Source organism: Pogoniulus pusillus, chromosome 4 (genome assembly GCF_015220805.1).
Source record: "Pogoniulus pusillus isolate bPogPus1 chromosome 4, bPogPus1.pri, whole genome shotgun sequence".
NCBI classification, from domain to species: domain Eukaryota; kingdom Metazoa; phylum Chordata; class Aves; order Piciformes; family Lybiidae; genus Pogoniulus; species Pogoniulus pusillus.
The window spans coordinates 8,187,964-8,207,663 of NC_087267.1; the positions used below are offsets into that span (position 1 = coordinate 8,187,964).

The 19,700-nt window shown below is 36.2% G+C and overlaps 1 protein-coding gene across 8 annotated transcripts in view; it reads right to left on the reverse strand.

The window, feature by feature from the left end:
• The window catches only part of FOXP2 (forkhead box P2), a 355,294-nt gene that overhangs the window by 278,905 nt on the left and 56,689 nt on the right, over window positions 1-19,700 (reverse strand). The window contains exon 3 of one of the 8 annotated variants that reach the window (XM_064142098.1): window positions 3,156-3,342. The exons of the other annotated variants lie outside the window; for them this stretch is intronic. The gene's annotated coding sequence lies outside the window, so the exon portion shown is untranslated. The remainder of the gene's footprint in view (window positions 1-3,155; window positions 3,343-19,700) is intronic. 8 annotated transcript variants of the gene reach the window in all.

Consider the following 19,700-nt stretch of genomic DNA (forward strand, 5'->3'; position numbering starts at 1 on the left):
GTTCAACTGGAACATTATAAAATTTTAGTTCATCCATGACTGCTAAGAATTTTGGGGGAAGCAGGCTCCAACTGTATTTGAAAGACAAAAAGTTGTATGTCTCCAAGCATCACTCTAATCATATAAGTACATGTATGAAGCTGTCATTTCTCTCTTCTAAAAAAATAAATCCCTGGCAATGTGAAAACTACATAAGGTTGATTAAATTCTAGAAACTATAAGACTGCATATGGTTAGATGTTGGAGTCTTTTATCTTAATTAAGAATACTCAACCATTTAACAGTTCCTTAAATAAAGTTTAACATAAGTCAAAATGAAGAGACCTGAATTTAGCTATTTACGTGGAACTGCCCTTACTTGAGTAAAAAGATCTGGAAGACAAGGGATAATCTATTTTACTAAAATTAGGGGAGATGACAGAGCAAAGGAAGAGAATCCCTTCCCTTTCCCTGATGGTCATGCCTCTCTTGATGCAGCCCAGCACACGGTTGCTGTCTGGGCTCCATGTGCACACTGCTGGCTCATGTTGAGCCTTTCATCAACCCAGAACCACAGGTCCTTTTCCTCAGGCCTGCTCTCAGCCAATCACCACCCAGCCTGTATTCATGCTTAAGATTGCACTGACCTAGATGGCAGGACCTTACACTTGGCCTTGTTGAATTTCATGAGGTTTGCCTGGCCCTACGTCTCCAGGTGGGTTTGTATACCTGGAAACTGCTTTGCTCCAGTTTGCCAGGAACAGGCTTTAAATGCCGCATGCAATAGGCTTGCTTAGCCTGTGTGACATTGTGCCAGGATTGCACATCTGCAAGACAATCTGCCTGCAAGTCTTCTGCCAAGACTGAGAGTCATGGAAGCAACACAGATCATCCAAAAGGAATCAAGGCCAGGTCAGAGATCATCTGCCTATTTCCCCAGCATCTTTGATAGAGCCTGGGAAGATTAGAAGCCTGCCCCAGGCTGAGATACCATAGTATCAGATGAAGAGATGGGGAGAAGCAAGCTTGATACAAACCAATCCAATCCATTTATTGTACCCCAAGCATGGGCTTAGGTACTTTCTATCAGAAAGCTACATAAGGTTACAAATCATGGTAAACACTGATTGGTTACATACACCTGCATTAGGACGACGTTAGGATTATGCAATAATTAACATAGACATTCTTCATAGTCTCTCAACAACATGTATGTTGTGTCTAGGGCAATTCTGTCAGCAGAGATAGGTGAAAACCACAGACTCTAGGCTTACATTTGTCACACCAGTCTAAGGTCATTCCAACCTTCTATCAGTACTTCTGAACTCATGCACTCTCTCCTGCCCATGGCTTGTTTTTCACTGTATAATATTCAGACAATTCTATAAAATCACTGGATTTAAGATCCAACAGAAACCCCTCAACATTTGACAAGACACCAACAGAACTCCCTAAAAGTGTTTGAGTACTGTCTGAAGCTATAGTTACTCCCAAGGAATCCAGAGATGAATATTTGTGAATAAATACTCAAAAGCCTCTTTAGCAAAACTCTGTAAGTGAATGCAAATGCCTTCTGTCTTAGCAGAGAAGAGCTTCCTGAGCCCTCTAGTGGATAAGCAGTACAATGGACCGCAAGACTCTCTTCCAGTTGAATTAAGTTTAATGTTTGTATTATTGCTAGTTATATCTTAAGTGTTCCAGATTCTGTTTATTCTTTGTATAATGTTTTCATGACTGTTGCAAAGAAACAATTATTATTCAATCTACTGGGCAGGTAGCAAGAATCCTGAAGATCAAAATTAATAAACAGTACTAACTTTGGAAAACTACCATCCCGCATCAGTAATTACCTACCATAACAGAGAGTGACAGAGCACTGGAACAGACTGCTTGGAGAGGTTGTGGAGTCTCCTCCTCTAGAGACTTTCCAAACCCACCTGGATACGTTCCTGTGTGGACTACCCTAGGGACCCTGCTTTTGGCAGAGGGCTTGGACTCAATCTCTGGAGGTCCCTTCCAACCTCTAATATTCTGTGAGTCTGTTTCCATATGATGACAGACATGGATGGCCACTAAATAATCAGGTTGTGTGTTACAAATAAGACCTGAACAAAACCACTGTTAAAACTGCACTGAAAAACCAAAATTACTATATCAAACTATTATCAAAACTACTATTATCATAAGTGCATCAGATATGTTACAACTCTTCCTGTTATCTCTGTCAAAACCCTTCCTGCACTAATTCCACAGATACAGCAAAGCTTGCAAATGTGTACAAAAAAGGCCAGCAAGTGTGATCAAATGCAATAGTTTTGACTAATCTGACCACTACTCATTACTCTGGGGAAAAGATGATTAAAAGAGAGAACATACAAAAGAACTAAAGAAAACTGTCAAAAGGAAAAGATAAGCAAGGGATGTCCTCTCACGCTTCTTATATGAATATAGTATTAAATGACATTGATGCTGAGCTCAAAACACATCAAAGCAGGTGGTCATTTATAGAACTAGAATACATTTATGGGAGCAATAATCATTAGTATTAATTGAAATGTCCTCTGGATCAGGAAGTTTTGATCAATGGACTTCAACCTTCTCACCCTCAAAATAACCCTTTAAGAATTACTTTGATAGCTCAGCCTCTGTCTCCCCTAAACTGACTCACCACCAATCGAGTCAGCATTCCCAGTGAGAGGTGAAGATTCAGAGATACAGGACAAGCAGATAACCTCTAGATATGACAGTAAGGAAAACTCAGGTTTCAATGAAATCAGCTGGTGACAACTCTAATCAGTTTCTATAGCCAAACCACTTCACCCATTGATGGATATAAACTTATTTTACTTTTCACAACAGAACTTCTGTCATATACCTTAAATATATAAATTCATGGTTCTCATGGGTACAAATTACACATTTAAAAGCCTAAAATCTAAAAAAGTTTCTAGGTTCAAAATCAGCTATAAATAATAAAGAATCTATTTTTTCCAAAGGCCTCCTAAAACCCAAGTGTTGTCATTTGAGGTGGCCAAATTCTGATTTCATTAGATTTTAAATATCACCAAAACCAAAACCAAACAAAAAGCCTGACACTGCAAGAGCTAAGAGACTTTCCTGGCTTCCTTCTGTTTTCCTCTTTGTTGGCAATATATATTGTTACAATACATACTTACTCTTACATCTGATCCTCATTGTGAGTGGAATCAATTCTCAGTCATGGTTTTCATAACCACATTCTGAATAGCTGCTCCATCACTAGCTGTGAAGTGGTATTTCAACAGTGGTTCAGAGAAATCTGTTGTTGAGGCTTACTGTCAACAAAAAGCACTTTCTCAGTGATGGCAGAACCTATATATAGAGCTGGAAGGATGAGTCACAGTGAATGAAGTGTAAGACAAATTTAGCACCACATTGTGTTTATGCTTTCTTCACTGAAAGGGATGACATTTTCCAAAACTCTTCATCTTTTGGACCTATCTGTTCAAACAAAATTCAGATTGGGACTTGGGTCATGTGCTAGTTGCTATCAGTTTTGCTATGTGGAATTTCTTATTCAGTACTACCTGGTTCAGGTTGTAAATAACAGCGTTTACTCTGTTCCTTGATTGAATGACCCAAACAGAACAATTTGGGGAGGGGTATTTATCATCAGCAGGTTACAGTTTATACTGTTTGCTTCTCTGTTGCTTTCAAAGAATAGTTCAGAATGCTTCTCAAAACTGCTGATGCATTGTGAATAAAGCCTTGCTGAAGTGCTGATGAGCAACAAGCAGTGCTTTTTCATAAGAAACACTCAAATGCTTCTTAATATTTTCCTTTCAGTAACCTCAGGCATACCTATTGCAGAAAACACACTCAGATTAATCTAAAACTGCTAACTGCTGTGCTAACCTTAATATGGATGGCAGTAATAGAGTGACTACCAACTGATCACTTCCTAACCAGAGTACAGGGGTTTATTCTTATTAAGACTTTGTGCAAAAGCAAAGGATTTACTTTTGCAACCCATTCTACTGATGATAAACCCCACTCTATTAAAGAGCACACAGAAAATCAGTCATAGAATTGAAGACTGCTAAAAAACTTTCAATTTCTTTTTCTTTCTTTTATTTGGTCATTTAAAAGAGCAATATTTAAGTATTTGTAACTGTATGTGATGGATTGCTCTAAAGATTGCTGCTTATACCTTGGTTCTACAGAAAGAGGAATCACAGAGCACTGACAACTAGTATGACTGTTATGTTTAGACTGGGTAAATTCAAAATTACTTTAAAACTTCCTGATTTATGGCTGAAATACAGTTTCTTAAAGCATTCTTAGTTTGCTTTTTTTGATAATCAGAATATTGCCCACCCGAATTCTAAGTGACTGCTTTCTCTCTAGGAAAGGACAGGAAGAATCCTAACACAGAAAGATAAAGATCTTTAAGTATCAGTAACATGTTATCTTGATGAAGCAGTTAAGCAGTCACATTAAGATTTAACCATCCAACCCATCAACTTAATTTACAATTTCTACATTTACCCACTTGCTTTAAAAATGGTGATGTGGCAAAATTTGTAATATGCATTATAGTACTCTTCCAAAAATATTTTAATGCCACATAGTGATATTCATTCATGTACATTGCAAGACACAATTTTCTTTATTTGAACCATGGCTAAAGAACTTGCTTATCTCAGTTTTGTTCCGAGTCTACAGTAGTTCCGTCTCCATATGGTATAACGTACAGATACAAGTCCTTGTATAAGCAATTGAACTTTTCACACCCTCAAAAGCCACAAAATCAGATGGTCTGTGGTTTTTGCAGCTGGTGCACTGTACTCATGTTGGGCAGTGTCATATGAAAAATATTTCACTCCCCAAGCTCTAAACAGAGTCACTCATTAATGAAATGCAGGCAGTACAATGAGATCATGTAAGGTATAGATTTCAACAGTCATACTAAACCCAGTAAAGGAACGCTGAACAAGAACACAAATCATGTTCCTCTGCCAGAACAGGATGTTTTTTAAAGGAATGTCTTCCTAGGTTTAACATTTGCTTTGAAAACAACTGCTAACCACTACCCAGAAAAACCTACAGTACAAGTGTTAGTAGACTAAACAATCACAATTTGGCAAAGGAAAAACAGTAAATAACTTGAGACATAGTTACATTGCAGTCTGTCTCACCCCAACACACCACTATCAAATCACAAAATTATTTACTTAATACCACATATGGAATCTGCTTACTTAAGAAAATAAGCTGTCACCAGAAATACTTTGTTTAAAAATAATTTCAGGGCTGAGGTTTATCAAATTTCACTTTAGTTTGTTTTTATAGACAACTGAAAAAAAAAGCAAGTTAAGGCAATCTAGTTGCAAAAATATTACATGAAGCCCACTTCTACAGAAAACATAGGCAGAATTCTTAAACTCTATTACTAGTACTGTTCATTAAAAGAACAACCATGATTTTGCAATGTATGTCATGACATTTTGGGTAAAATGTATCAGAATACAATACTTTCTATCTTTCCCAAATGATAGCCATCTGTTTTCCTCAATCTAAGAGCTTTCTTTAGCTATGAAAAGCCTCAGCAGAAATAAACACCAATACCGCTGAGGTACTTCATGAACTTGATTCTCTTCTCACTGACTGACCTAACTCTGCAGACTTGGCCTGAATATGATAGCTGTAACTGAGCTGAGTATCAGGATCTGTGCAACTATTTTATAATCTAAGGACTATAACAGATTTATTTTATCTGGGGAGAGTATCTGGAGCAGGAAAGCATCTCCAAGGAAAACAGGTTATAACTTTTATCTTTCCAGTGAAGATATATCGGTAACAAATGGTCATCTATAGTTTTATCTCTGTTATATATTTAACTTCTAAAATAACAACAGTTTGAAAATCTCATGCAATTGGGATAACCATTTAAATCAAAAGAAAATGGATGCGTAATTTAGTAATTGGAGACTAGGAGCTCAGAGAGTATTTTCCTGCTACTTCTCACTCTCTTATGCTTTGCTTCTACAATGCAGAAAAAAAATTTCACTGCAAAACTTTTAAGAAACAACTTTCTGTCTGATGCACAGAATGTTGTGATTATTCTCTCTTTGTAGTAATTGATATGCTTTTAATTGTCCAATATTTGTCAGCATAGGAGAATACTAAAGGCTGTATTCTCTTAGCCACAAGAGTATACCATGCGTGAGATAAATTTCTCCATTTATCTGCATCTGTTGTCCATAAAATGTTTATATGCCTCATTTTTGCCACCTGCCAATAAACTCCAGCTTACACTTGAAACACTACACGGAGTTGAAATAATCCATAGTACCACAGCTCAATACGGAGAATTAAATATGAGCTAAGAATAGAGCTGCTTTCATATTAATCCAGTATCAGTCCTGATGCAAAAGCCTACAAGGAGTCATAAATACCACATCAACAATAAAGAAAATTCTGCACATTTTCCAGCCCTTTATTTTTCCACAACTTTCCACAATTACAAGCCATCTGTTTAAAAACAAACAGCAATAAAATAATAAAGAAATAAACCCCAAAACCTAAATACTACCACAATCCCCACAACACCAGCAATAGAACAAGGGGACACAGTCAAGTTGTGCTGGGGAAAGTACAGGCTGGATGTTAGGAGGAAGTTCTTCCCAGAGAGAGTGATTGGCATTGGAATGGGCTGCCCAGGGAGGTGGTGGAGGCACCGTCCCTGCAGGTGTTGAAGAAAAGCCTGGATGAGGCACTTAGTGCCATGGTCTAGTTGACTGGCTAGGGCTGGGGGATAGGTTGGACTGGATGATCTTGGAGGTCTCTTCCAACCTGGTTGATTCTATGATTATATAGTTTTATTATTGCTTTAGAGTATATTAGGTTGCAAGAGGCCCAAAGGGATCACAGATTCCAACTCCTAGATTACTACTAATTAGCAATTATTAATAATGAGTATTACTAATTAGTAGTAGTAATAACAGTAATAAAAACAAGAGCTAAACTTTGAGCTTCAATTCAATATATGTGAAGTCCTCAAATACATCTAAGTAATTCATAAAACCCTGTACTCTACACTGTGATCATGATGCCTTTATATGTTATTTATTTGTACAGCAGCACAGTAAATACACCACATTTATTACAAACCTTCATAAAATCAACCAGGTTGGAAGAGACCTCCAAGATCAGCCAGTCCAACCTATCACCCAGCCCTAGCCAGTCAACCAGACCATGGCACCAAGTGCCTCATCCAGTCTTTTCTTGAAGACCTCCAGGGATGGTGCCTCCACCACCTCCCTGGGCAGCCCATTCCAATGGGAAATCACTCTCTCTGGGAAGAGCTTCCTCTAACATCCAACCTGTACCTCCTCCAGCACAACTTGAGACTGTCCCCTTGTTCTGTTGCTGGCTCATGTTCAGCCTACTATCTACCAGCACCCCCAGGTCCCTTTCTGCCTGGCTGCTCTCCAGCCACTCTGTCCCCATCCTGTAGTGGCCAAAGTGTAGAACCCTGCACTTGGCCTTGTTAAATCTCATCCCATTGGCCTCTGCTCACCCATCCAGCCTGTCAAGGTTTCTCTGCAGGGCTCTCCTACCCTCCAACAGATTGACACCTGCTCCTAGCTTGGTGTCTTTTGCAAACTTACTGATGCTGGACTCAATCCCCTCGTCCAGATAAATTACAAGTCTTCTCAAATCAAATTCTTCTACTTCTTACTGGTGAAAATTATATTAAGTGTAATAGGAAGAATTTTTTCTCAAAATAACTATTTCCATGGTTTTAATACCAAATACTAATACAGTATCATGTTTCTTAAATATAAAAGTCAGAAATTTTTAGAGTACTTTGCAATAGAAACTCCTCTAATCAAACAAAATACTGAGGCATATAATGTACAGCAATTTTTTACTTGGCACCTGCTTTTACACAAACCATCCCACTTCAGTAAAAGAAGAAAAATACTTTGTGTGTTAGCTTGCAGGGCACCACTCTAGGACTTCAAAGCAAGAATGATACAAAATTAACATCAAAAATATGTTATGGATTAGAATGGATTAGAAGCAGGCAAATCAGTAAGTCTCAGAATGTAATTGCAAACAGGGAGATATATTAAAGGCATTTGCAAGAGAGATCTGCTGTGTTAGGTTACTGGTCCTGTACTGTTCACACTTTTATTAATGACCTTCAAGTAAATGCAAATACATTAATGATGACATTTACTGACAACACAGCAGATGATAATGAGGAGAGCCAAATATGAGAATAAAATTATCTAAACCTCTGAAAATGCTCCACTTAAAGCAAATACTTCTTCTAACACCAGATGTGTAAATCTCTACTTCTAGCTACTAAAAAAGAAGTCCATATTCAGAGGATCAAACATGGCAGGTTAGGAAAAATGCAGACTTGGGAGTTACGATGCACAGCTAAGTCCTACGGCACAGTGGTCAAATGAGCAAAAAGCCTTGACAGCATAAAGAATAGGAAAAGGAAGGATATGCTTTTTTTAAATCCCAAAGTAACATAAGCACTGCAGAACACTGTGACCAGTTCTAACATTCACCACATATTTGAAGAGTTTAAAAGCTAATCCAGATAACACAAAAACATTTCTAATATAGTGGGCACCAGAGTATTCTTTTCTTCATGTTGACAAAGGAAAAGCTAAAAAAAGATATGATAAACAGGTTCTCCATCACATGAAGAGCCTATCATTGCAGTTCAAACCTAGAGACACTCAGATGATAGAATCAACCAGGCTGGAAGAGACCTCCAAGGTCCAAGTCCAACCTATCACCATGGACAGAGCAGCATTTTAAAACTTAAGATAGTCCACTGCTGCTTAAGGGGACTACTTAACTGATCTGCCAACTACAAAAAGAAAACCTGTAAGCAATGGCATTATCTTGAATAACTTATCTGCCTTTCTGTACAAAATGTCATTGCCTATTACACTCTTCTGCAATCATATTCCAAAAGCAACTCCAGGGTACAGTCACAGACAAAAGATGCAGCTATTTAGTGGTGGCTATGGGAACACATGATCGTCCAACTACTGTCCATAGAGTGCTGTTAAAGCCATTGTAGATATCTGGTCACAAGAAATTTGATATCAGAGGAGAATATAGTTACTGGCTGAATTGTACCCTTCTGTTTCATAAAGCACCAGAGGAGCTGCAGACACTAAAAGTATCATATTTACATTGGACTGGAATGTAATTTGAAAATTTAAGCATACACAATAAAAGAAGAAGTAGGCATAGTAAAATTTTGTAGCGGTGATCTCATCTGAATAAGGAAATGGAATGATTTGAAAATGAAAGTCTACTGAATATTGGAAAAATCGGGTAGGAAAACTAAGTCTTCTAAACCATTAATACTTCTTTGAAACTGAAAGTATTGATTTTACTGTTATTTACTCCAATATGTGCTGGATGGGTATGAAAATAAAATCTCACCACAAAATGTCCTGACTTATGCAAAACACAAGATTGTATTCCAACAGTGAAAATCCCAGAGCACCTTTCACATGCTCTCTTTCCATTAATCATATCTTTAATATTCTGGTGTTCTTAAGTTTAAATAACATAGAAGAAAAAAGCAGAATGCAAAATTTTATGCCTATTGTAACACTCATCTTGTTCAGAATATGACCGGTTATGAACAGATTAATGATACATGATAGAAAGGACGGTACAGAAAAGAAGTTCACTGATACATCACAACATCCAGTTAGCAGTGATCTTGGAAATCCTTAATGATCTGGAAATTAACTTGAATAACAGCACCAAAATTGGCAGTTTGTAACAAACTCAACAACTCTGAAAACTACTACTGTAAATATGGAAGTGATTGTTTTAAAGAAAGACGAAAGACGTTTCAGCAGCACAAACTTCAACTAGAAGAAAAATCATTAAAATCTTGCATTCAATAGGATGAAATCATCATCATATTATTCAAATATCTGTATGCTCCTGGATAACAAGTTGGATATGAAAATGAATGAAATATTACAGCATGGCAGAAGACAGAATTACCACAAAGAAACATACAGAAATACCATCTCCTGGAAAAAGAGGTCTCCTGTATCTTTGTACACATTTGGTAACATATCACTGATGTTTAGCTGGAATCCTGGTGTACTTTAAAGCCCTCTAGGGTAGCTGGCACTATTAATCTTCCAAAGTGAAGAGCTAAATCTCTGCTTTTCCACAGCACACAGCACAGGAGAATTCATGCTTATGAAAGCTATTACTTCGGAGTCCTATCTCAGTGAATAGCCAAGGCAGGCCAAGCAAATAGTAGACAATAACCAGAAGAAAGATAAAGCAAAAATAAGGGCAGTAAAAGAAAGTAAAAAACTTTCCATTAGCTCTGCATATAGAAGTTCTTCATACATAAAAGCATGGCTGCTGAGCAGACCTTCTTTTTACTTATTCTCAACTCCATCATCCAATTCAGAGCAAGGCAATCATCAGTTATATACGTTGTGTGCATCTGTTAAAATCTAACCCAAAATATAAAGAGGATGGCTCAAAAAAAATCTACCTACTGGAACAAGGTGCTTGTTTTGGTTTCCCTTAGGCTACAGTGTGCCAGCAATTTGTTGCTCTTTGCAACACCCATGAAGAATCTGACCTGCTTCATTTTATTCCATCTCTATATGGCAGCAGCAGCAGCAGCAGCAGCTGACGCCCCTAGCACCTGTAGTGAGGTTAGTGACCAACACAAATGTATAGTTAAGTATGAAAGGAGAATTTCTCTTCCCACATGACTTCCACATAAAGTGGCTCCTCTTTAATCATCACATTTACCAACGAGAACAGATGTCAAACTGAGTCACTAAATGCTCAATCCAATGAGAATGTCACTCAAAAAGGAATTTTAATAAACTCCTATTTCAACAAGGTTCAATCTCTTAATTATTCCAAATGAAGACCTGGTCATTTATTTAAAAACAAAATAAAATAAACATGCCCAACATACATTGTCTGAGCTGAGCAAACTAAATAGCATGGCAAACATGCCTGAAAGCCAGACTGTTTCCATAGTTTCAAAAAAAGAGAATATATAGGATCTTCATTTCACTGATAGATCACACAACGTTACAAATCTATCAAAAATAATTCCAGAAAGTAAGAGTCATGTTAAAGTAACTGAAATAGCATGACAAAAATGTGTTCTCAGTAAAGAACACAGTATCTGTGTCTTTATCTCTGCTTCCAGCCCACCTGAGAAAGCACCTGGTAGATTCAAGGCAACAGGAGCTGCTGGAAAGGTGGCACCAGGTGAGCAGGGGCTGTTGCAGCATGAGGCAAAGGAAGTCAAGTTAGGATAATCCAACTACTGGGTCAGGCTGCCTAGACAGGTTTCAGAGTCTCCTTCTCTGGAGACTGTCAAAACCTGCCTGGATGTGTTCCTGAGCGAACTACCCTAGGTGATCCTGCCTTGGCAGGGAGGTTGGACTCTGGAAGCCCCTTCCAACATCTAAAGTTCTGTGATTTGGTGATTCTCAAATCACAGAATTAAAAGAGAGAGAGATTCCTTTCAAAGGTTGTAGTAAAGAAAAAGAAACTATGCATGGAGAAACCCAGACATGGGCTAAATGGTTAGAATCATTTGTAGAAGCAGAAGCAGCTGCATCATCTCCCCGAGAGATGTTTCAGTAGGTTTTACAGGAGCAATTCTGTCCTTTTTTGGTTGGACATTTTAGCCCAATTTTTCTCAAAGAACTTAAGGCCATAACTCTCAGTTTCTTCCCCACGTGCCCCTTAAATTTCAGCATAAAAGGCAAAACAGAAAAGGAAAAAAAAAAAAAGACCCATTCACATGACAAAATAGGTGGCACTCCCCCATCACCTGTCTTTGATCATCACATTTCATCTATACTAATTAATTTCTATCTTATTTCTGGAAAAAGTTAACAAAGTAACTATTTGCTTTCAAGCAGAAGTCCAGACACAATTAAAAGAACAACCAGTTCCTGGGCCCAGTCTAGTTCAGCAGCACAGAACTGAACCACATACGTAGCTCACGGAGAGTCTCTTCAATGCCTTCTGATTCTACATACTCTTATTATTAGCAAAACACATGTGAGGTGATAGTTACAACATTCTGTAAGATACTTATAAAAAGTACACTTTATACCACTGTTTTCTCATTAGGAAGTTTGGATTTGGGGCAATAACTTTGAAACAGAGGCAGGAAAGAGGAAAACATACCAATGATTGTAAGTGGCATGTACAAAAACACAAACGCAGAGTTACACATTTATCCCTACAGTACATTTCCCATACACATCTTTACCTAAAGTCCAAGAGTTAGGATTTTTTTTAACAAGAAATGCATGAACTCTGACAAAGATTTTGCTTCCTAACTTCAGCAGCTTCTCAAAGGCAGGCTTCCTGCTGCTGTTAACAGAATAGCAGTATCAGCTGGCAATCCTACTTGTCCTTCATGTAAGGCAGTTTATTGGCCTCTTATTCTACACAATGACACCCAAATGGGTAACTCTCCCTTTGTCCCACAGTGACTCCTGTTTGTTACTGTATCCATAAGAGCATCTTTGGGTGACATTCCCTCAGAAAAATAACTACACTCTACAAATTCAGACTCCAAAGCCTTCTGCATAGTGAATAGCACAGATTTCTCTTAAAACAAAGTACAACCCCCCCAACATCCAGTATAGACACAGCATTTTTGTAGGATTTTTTTTTCCATGCACAAACTGGAAGAGACTCATCCCAAATGAAAACGATGAGCTATCAGCCATCCAACTCAAACGTCCTCCATTACATTGCCACACACTTAAAAAGCTTCCACCCAAACTGGAGAACACTGCTGCTTTTATTAACAACAGACATTAAAGGGCTTGAGCAGAAAACTACAAAATTCATAATAACTAATAGGAACTGTGGCAGAACAATCACACCATACTGCCTCTAGGAAATAAGTAGAAACAAACTATGGAAACAGATTAGGGAATATGGTTACAACCACTGACTGTACATGTTTAAAAGATAAAAGGATCATTTTGCCCCACTTTTCAGCCCTAATACTTGAACTGTAGCAAATGAAAAAAATACAATACAAAGAAAAAAAATACTTGAGTGTGTAAAAGAACAGCAATCTTATTAATATTGCCTATAAGAGCAAGAATAAAATCAAATACATTTAATTTTCAGAGATTTAATAATCTGCCAAGTAGTGACATGAGACCAAGAAAAAAAAATCAAAATGAAGTGTTCCTATTTTTCCAGGAAGGTCTTTTTCTCTAATGTTACAAAGCCATCAAAACAATTAGGTTACTAAACTCTTAAAACTTTGGTTTGCTAAACAGTCTGGGTTTAAAGTCATGGCCAAACATGACAAGTTTAGAAAGGTTCAGTGTAGGTTTGAGAATTGACACAGTTCTCCAAACTGTTTCATGTGCATTATGTATAGCATACCTTAGGGCAGTGTAGCCATCACATGGTAAAGGAGAAATATCTCTTTAGGAGTTAATTGTATGTTTTCTGTTTCTCCCCAAAAGTCAAAACCACTTACATAAGTGTTCTTTTTCACTTCTCTCCTTCTTCATTATGTAGAAGGCCAGAAAGAAATTTCCTCAGATTTCTCTCCTCAGAATATATGGAACAGATACAGAGGTTACATGGGGAACAGAGACAGAGGTTACCTGGTTTCTTAGTTTGGACTCAGGAGGATAATCACACCTCTCTCTGTTTCCATAAGAGCTGGAGGTTAAATGAACTGGAATAGAAACTTTCCAATTGGAAGCATGAAAATATTGTTGTGGGTTTGATTTTTTTTTATTTTTGTGTACGTTTTTGTTTTGTTTTTATAAACTCTGACTTTGTTTTCCAGAGGAAAGTCAGTTAAATCAAGTTAGGTTAATTTAAACTAATTCTAGAAGTTTAGCAAACAACCTCTCTTCCACAGCTTTGTGCATTTCCCTAGTATAGATGGTATCATCATCTCACTCATTTTCCAGTCTTCTAGAAAAAAACAGTTAAATTCTGCACACACACACAAAAAAAAAAAAAAAGAGAGAGAACTGATAAGAACCAAATTGCAATGGGATTGGGAACATCAAATGTAAGATAATGATAAGCATTCATTAAGTATTTATAGCAGGGCATTAGCCTTTAATAGTGAAAGTCTGCACACAAGTCTTACTTTCAGAAACTGCAGTGTCATAAATTAGAAAGAATAAAAGTAACAGTTTTAGGAAACTCAATTAATAGAGGAAAGTCATGTGGTGAGAGACAAGTATCTCAGAACAATGCATTGTTGGAAACAATCGATCAGTGGAAGAAAAGCATGGACCAGTCAGCAGCCAGGTGTATCTAGCTGCTCCTAGAGCAGCCTCTGAATGGGAGGCAGAAGAATTTCCCTTTACAACACACTCTTTCTTTCCCCTTCTACAATCCCAGCCTACCACCTATACTTTGTGTTGGATCAAAACCACGTCTGTTTCAAACTACAGCAGGAATAAAGGTCCATGATCTTTTCTGCTGGTAGTTATCACCAGCACAAGAGAAAACCAAGGACTGGGAATCTGAAGAGTGGCCTGGTGTATTTTTTTGTTTTAACATCACATTTGCCAACTAATCTGTGAAGCACAGCAGTACTTTATTTTGAAGCATTAACTGTTTCAGAGCAATGCATAAATAGTCTGTAACTGTGCAATAACTCCAGTACCACTTTAAAATGTCAAAAAGTCAAATAAATCCACTACTTCTTATTATATTATTACTTGAAAATTACTGAAGAGGATTCTTTTGTTTTTAATATTACTGGGTTTATGTTACAAGGATTATTGTTATGATCATTTTACTGTTAAACTTTATTTTTCTCATGCAGAAACAAGTTGAAAGAAAGTGCAAATCATATGGATCAAAGGCTATCCATCAGTGTGTCACACACCATGTGGCACTGTGTTTTGCTAAGTCAAAGTCATGCTCCAAGTTTCAAAACTTCAAACAACTGAAATACCACAACATTCATAAAACAGAGCTGAGCTACTGGGAGCAGGAAAAAAAAATACAAAAAAGGTAACAGACCTCGACAGCAGATAGTAAAATTAACATTTCAACAGTTCATGCCTTTCATCTCAGTCTCCATAGTACATTTTTTCTGGAAAAGCTACGATTTAGGTTTAGAAAGATGCAGAATTACATAAAACATCTGGAATATGGGACAAGGAATATTGGCTTATTATCCCTCGTGGACCCTCCCTATGAAAAATTTAATAGGTCTGTTTTGGTAGTTTTAATCTCCAGAGCACCCCAAGCTATGTTATGGAAACATCATCTTGGTAATTTATATTGGAAAGAACACCTGGTGATGAAAGCAAATATACTCTTTAAAATTGTGAGTGATTTTTCTTTAATCCTCAAACTTTTCATCTTCTTAAATATATAATTTTTAACAGCTTGACTAAAAATTAGGTTTTGTATCTTTGAGACTGATCACATTGTAACCATTGTGAACTTACGCTATTTTATTAGAGAGCTACATTTCTTCATTCCTATCTTCAGAGAACAAGTCATTTTGTCTTTACTTTGACAGTGGCCTTTTACAGAGGAAGCTCTCTTGAATCTTATATGAATATCAGAAAATCACTTAAAATGTTGTCTGGTTATTACTGCACAGCTTCAAACATTAAGGGTAAACAGAACCGTTAAATAGGTATCTACTGTTCTTATTCCCACCCCCGAATTCCAGTTACCTATAAATAACAATAAGTACATGGATTTTGTCACAGTTTAGTGTCAATTTCAAGTGCAGTATACATGAGTTATATGAATACTGCTCTGTAATTGCTTTCTTGGCATCTATTATGTTTAGTATACAATTTTGAAATAAGTAATAAAAATCTATACATGGAGGCAGTGAAATTATTTTCCATTAAAATCATTATCTGGATTCGAGTGAATATAAATACAGTTAAAATGCTACACTGGAAGAAATTTAGAATACACCTTTCTATTGTCACATCACCTCATGGTTTATCCAAAAAAGCCACATATTTAACTATTGCAAGTTTACTATTTTATCAATAAATAGGAAACTAATCCAAGTATCAGTCAGTCTATAAGGCAAGTTACAACAAAAGTGCATTCTCCACTTTCTGCCTGCAATTATGTTTCTACGTATCAGATTTCTAAAGGAACAACACATGTACCCATTAATCTGGCCTTATCATTTAACATGCCTCAGTTAAAACACACCCTAATACACATTTGTCTTTCCTAACACAGAATCCCACAGAATTGTAATCTGTAGCCTATAAAGATTTTCAGAAACATTTTTTAATATTAATTTGACACTGATACGCCTCCATTTCTAATATCTCAACCCTGCAACATTTTAAATGCAATTAAAAGTGGTTATGAAAGAGTGTGGACTTCCTTGTGAAGTAGGAAATCACTCTTGTGATTAACATGCAAACGAGCTCATGCTGGCAGAATAGATTGGGGTTTTAAAACCCCAATTACTTTTGTATGATTATCTATTTACCCGTACACAGACTATTTTCATTTTTCATCTAATACGAAGTCATCCTGCTTACATTTTTAGCACAGCAATTAATATTTACAATAATTATGACATCAAGTACCATTGAGAGTACACCAGGTGCATCATTTACCACGTTTTTTAATATATATGTGTTATTAAAAGAACATCTATGGTAATATGTGGCAGAGGATGGAAATATATTATTGGCCTTTATACACAAACTGGCCTAACGCAAGATTTTATTGCCTTTACCTTTGGTTAAGGAGCATATTATTTGCAGTATCCAAGTAAGTCAACTGCTGTTCATTCAGATTGCAGATGCCAAAACTCACAAGTCTGTAACTGCTCAGTATAAAGCGTAAGGTTTGTTTAAACTTTCACAGTAAAAATAACAATAAAATTACTTCCTCTCGATTTTCCTTTTTTTTCCCCCTTTTTTACCCCCCTTCCCCCTTTTTTTTTGGTAATAACAGACAATTCTTAACTTCCACTAACACACTTTGATTCATACCTGCTACAGAGTGCACATATACACATTTTTTCCAGACTTCTAAAGAAAATTATAATGCATTAATGACAGGAACTATGGTAATGGAAAAAGGTCACCCTCTTTTGAACACCTTCTGTTTTAAACCATTATATATAAAGACATTTGAGAAAGTAAAGAATTAAAAGGCAGCCTTTGTGCAACCCATTACTGAAATATTATAGAATAATCTATATCAAATGTAGTGAAAGAGCAGATTCTTTTGGATCTAAATTTACTGCAGCCATAGAAATGCTTTTATGCTTATTATGTATCTGCATGTTGATTCAATTATTAAAAGAACACCTGACAGCAGACTTACTTAATTGAATTAATTAAACTGGATGAATAATCACAGAATTACTATTGTAGGAATTTTTTCCTGAAAAGTAACACTGACATTTAGAAATTGCAAGTAATTTGAATGGTGAAATATACTGAGCAGAGAAGTCTTCACTTACTGTATTCTGAAATTCTTCATCTCATACAGGAACAAATGGGATATAAAAATGAATAGACAGCTGTGAGTAATGAGTGCTTTTTCTTATGTATTGTCATTTACTACGTAAGCCCAGATACAGCACTGGGATCTTTTAAGAACTTTGCAAAAGCATTTGAAATAATAGCAATAATTTTAATCTCTTGCTCTGAAGTAATACAATACAGTGGACTATTAGATATCGAGAGAGGTAGTGTAACACTGAAACATTTGTGTAAAACTGTTTCCAACCGGGATATCTAGAAAAGATTTGACTACGTGCAATTAAAATCATAGAAACGTTGTTTACTGACTAAAGGAAGCAAACTGAAGATGTTAAATGATTCAAAAAATATTTTAGTAGATCAGTACAGTGAGCTTCTGCCACTGATTTCAGCAACAGAAGCAATTTTCTTTAGTGATTAAATGTTATGACATACTGTATATAATATATTCCTTTTAAGGTCTTCTGAAACCGATTTTTGTTATTATTTAAAACCAGCCTGCTGATGGAGTTTAGAAGAATTTATTATACACTCTTCTGTTAAGTTACATTAGATAATTCACCAGATAGATTTTACGTGACAGCTTTTTTAACATGCATTTTCTGTTGCCCCTGCTTTCAGCACCACAATAGACGCAGGCAACCCTCACGCTGCTCAGAAGTTTATACTGGCAGAGAACATTTCTGGAGTGCAAGCGCCCATTTTTGGCATCTATCCAAGCCCCAGCTATTAGCTCTGCATCACCAGTGGGTATTTTTCTTACTTTCTCTTGAGTTTTTGGTTTGTTTTCCTTTGGCTTTTTTTTTTTTTTGCATTGATCCCCATAATAATAAAATGCATAAGACAGTCTAATTTTTCTATGAGAGAATAGTGAGACTAGATATTTGCCTCACTATAAAATAAACTGTAGCATGGCAGAATCACACCTACCACCTTTTTTGTTGTTGGTTTCTTTTTTCCCCTTCTATTTTTGAAATCAGCAATATGTTTTCTCCTGCTACAAATTAATATTGATGATTTTACAGAGAGAAAATACTCATTTAGAGGTGACCATTTATGTTACTAAAAATTAACATGATCATTTACTGGTATCCAGTTAGAATATCTGAAATGAATGCTACATCTAACATCTATATACTATAAATTACTGGATTTTGGTGGGGGAGATTTTTTTTTCACATTCATATTTTTCCCTCTTATTCTTACTTGAATATAATTCATTTTACAAATATGTCTGATCCTGCCTCTGACCCTACTACACTTTAAGCTCTTTTCTGCTCATGGAAAGCTAATTTGCATTTTTAAAAAATGTGTCTGTTTTAATGATCTAATTTACCACAAAAAGGCTTTATATGAAATACAAAAAGGACAGCCATTAGCTTTTTTCCCCCCACAATAAAATCAAAACAAAAAATAAAACATCTCATTTACACAACAATTAACAGGTTTTTTTTTCTCCCCCTAACAATGCTAAATGAATCTGCAGAGTTCAGCATTCATAAGCATTATACATTGTGTAGAATTCTTGTCCTACAATCAAAATAAGGAATATTAAAGTTTTACAAAACACTTTTCTGAGAAATCTATACGTCCCTTTTAATGCCTATATTAATAACCACAGTTGTTAGATTTTCCTTTTACATAAATTATACAAAGTACATTGGCATTACATACCATTTTAATGCCAATTTATTATAGCTTTATTTCATAATATTGGGAGGTGGAAATGGAAACAGTGCCATCATGTGATACTTTTCAGGCTACTTCACTTCTTTTATTTCCAATGAGTGAGTCTGTTGCTGCTATACAAATAAGAGTTCCTAGAAAAGCATGCAATGGCAGTATAATTTATTACATGCCATGTTGTAACTAGATCGTTTTAGGTATTTTAATGCAGCAAACACCTTCTAAATCATCAAAAGTAAACAAGCATACGGTCGGTACAAATGTTACCTAACCCCTTTTATTAAGAGTTCACAAATTATCTAACAGTCTTGTGAAACTCCTTTCAGTTCACAGTCAAGATATTAATCTGAACAGCTTCATCTTTACAAAAGAGCATAGAAGTTACATCCACTGGTTTTAATTAGTACTGGGCAGGCTACTTGGAAAAAAACTAATACATTAAATTGTCAAAGGCGTACAAAAGCCAAATTCAAATCATTATATTTACTACACAAGATC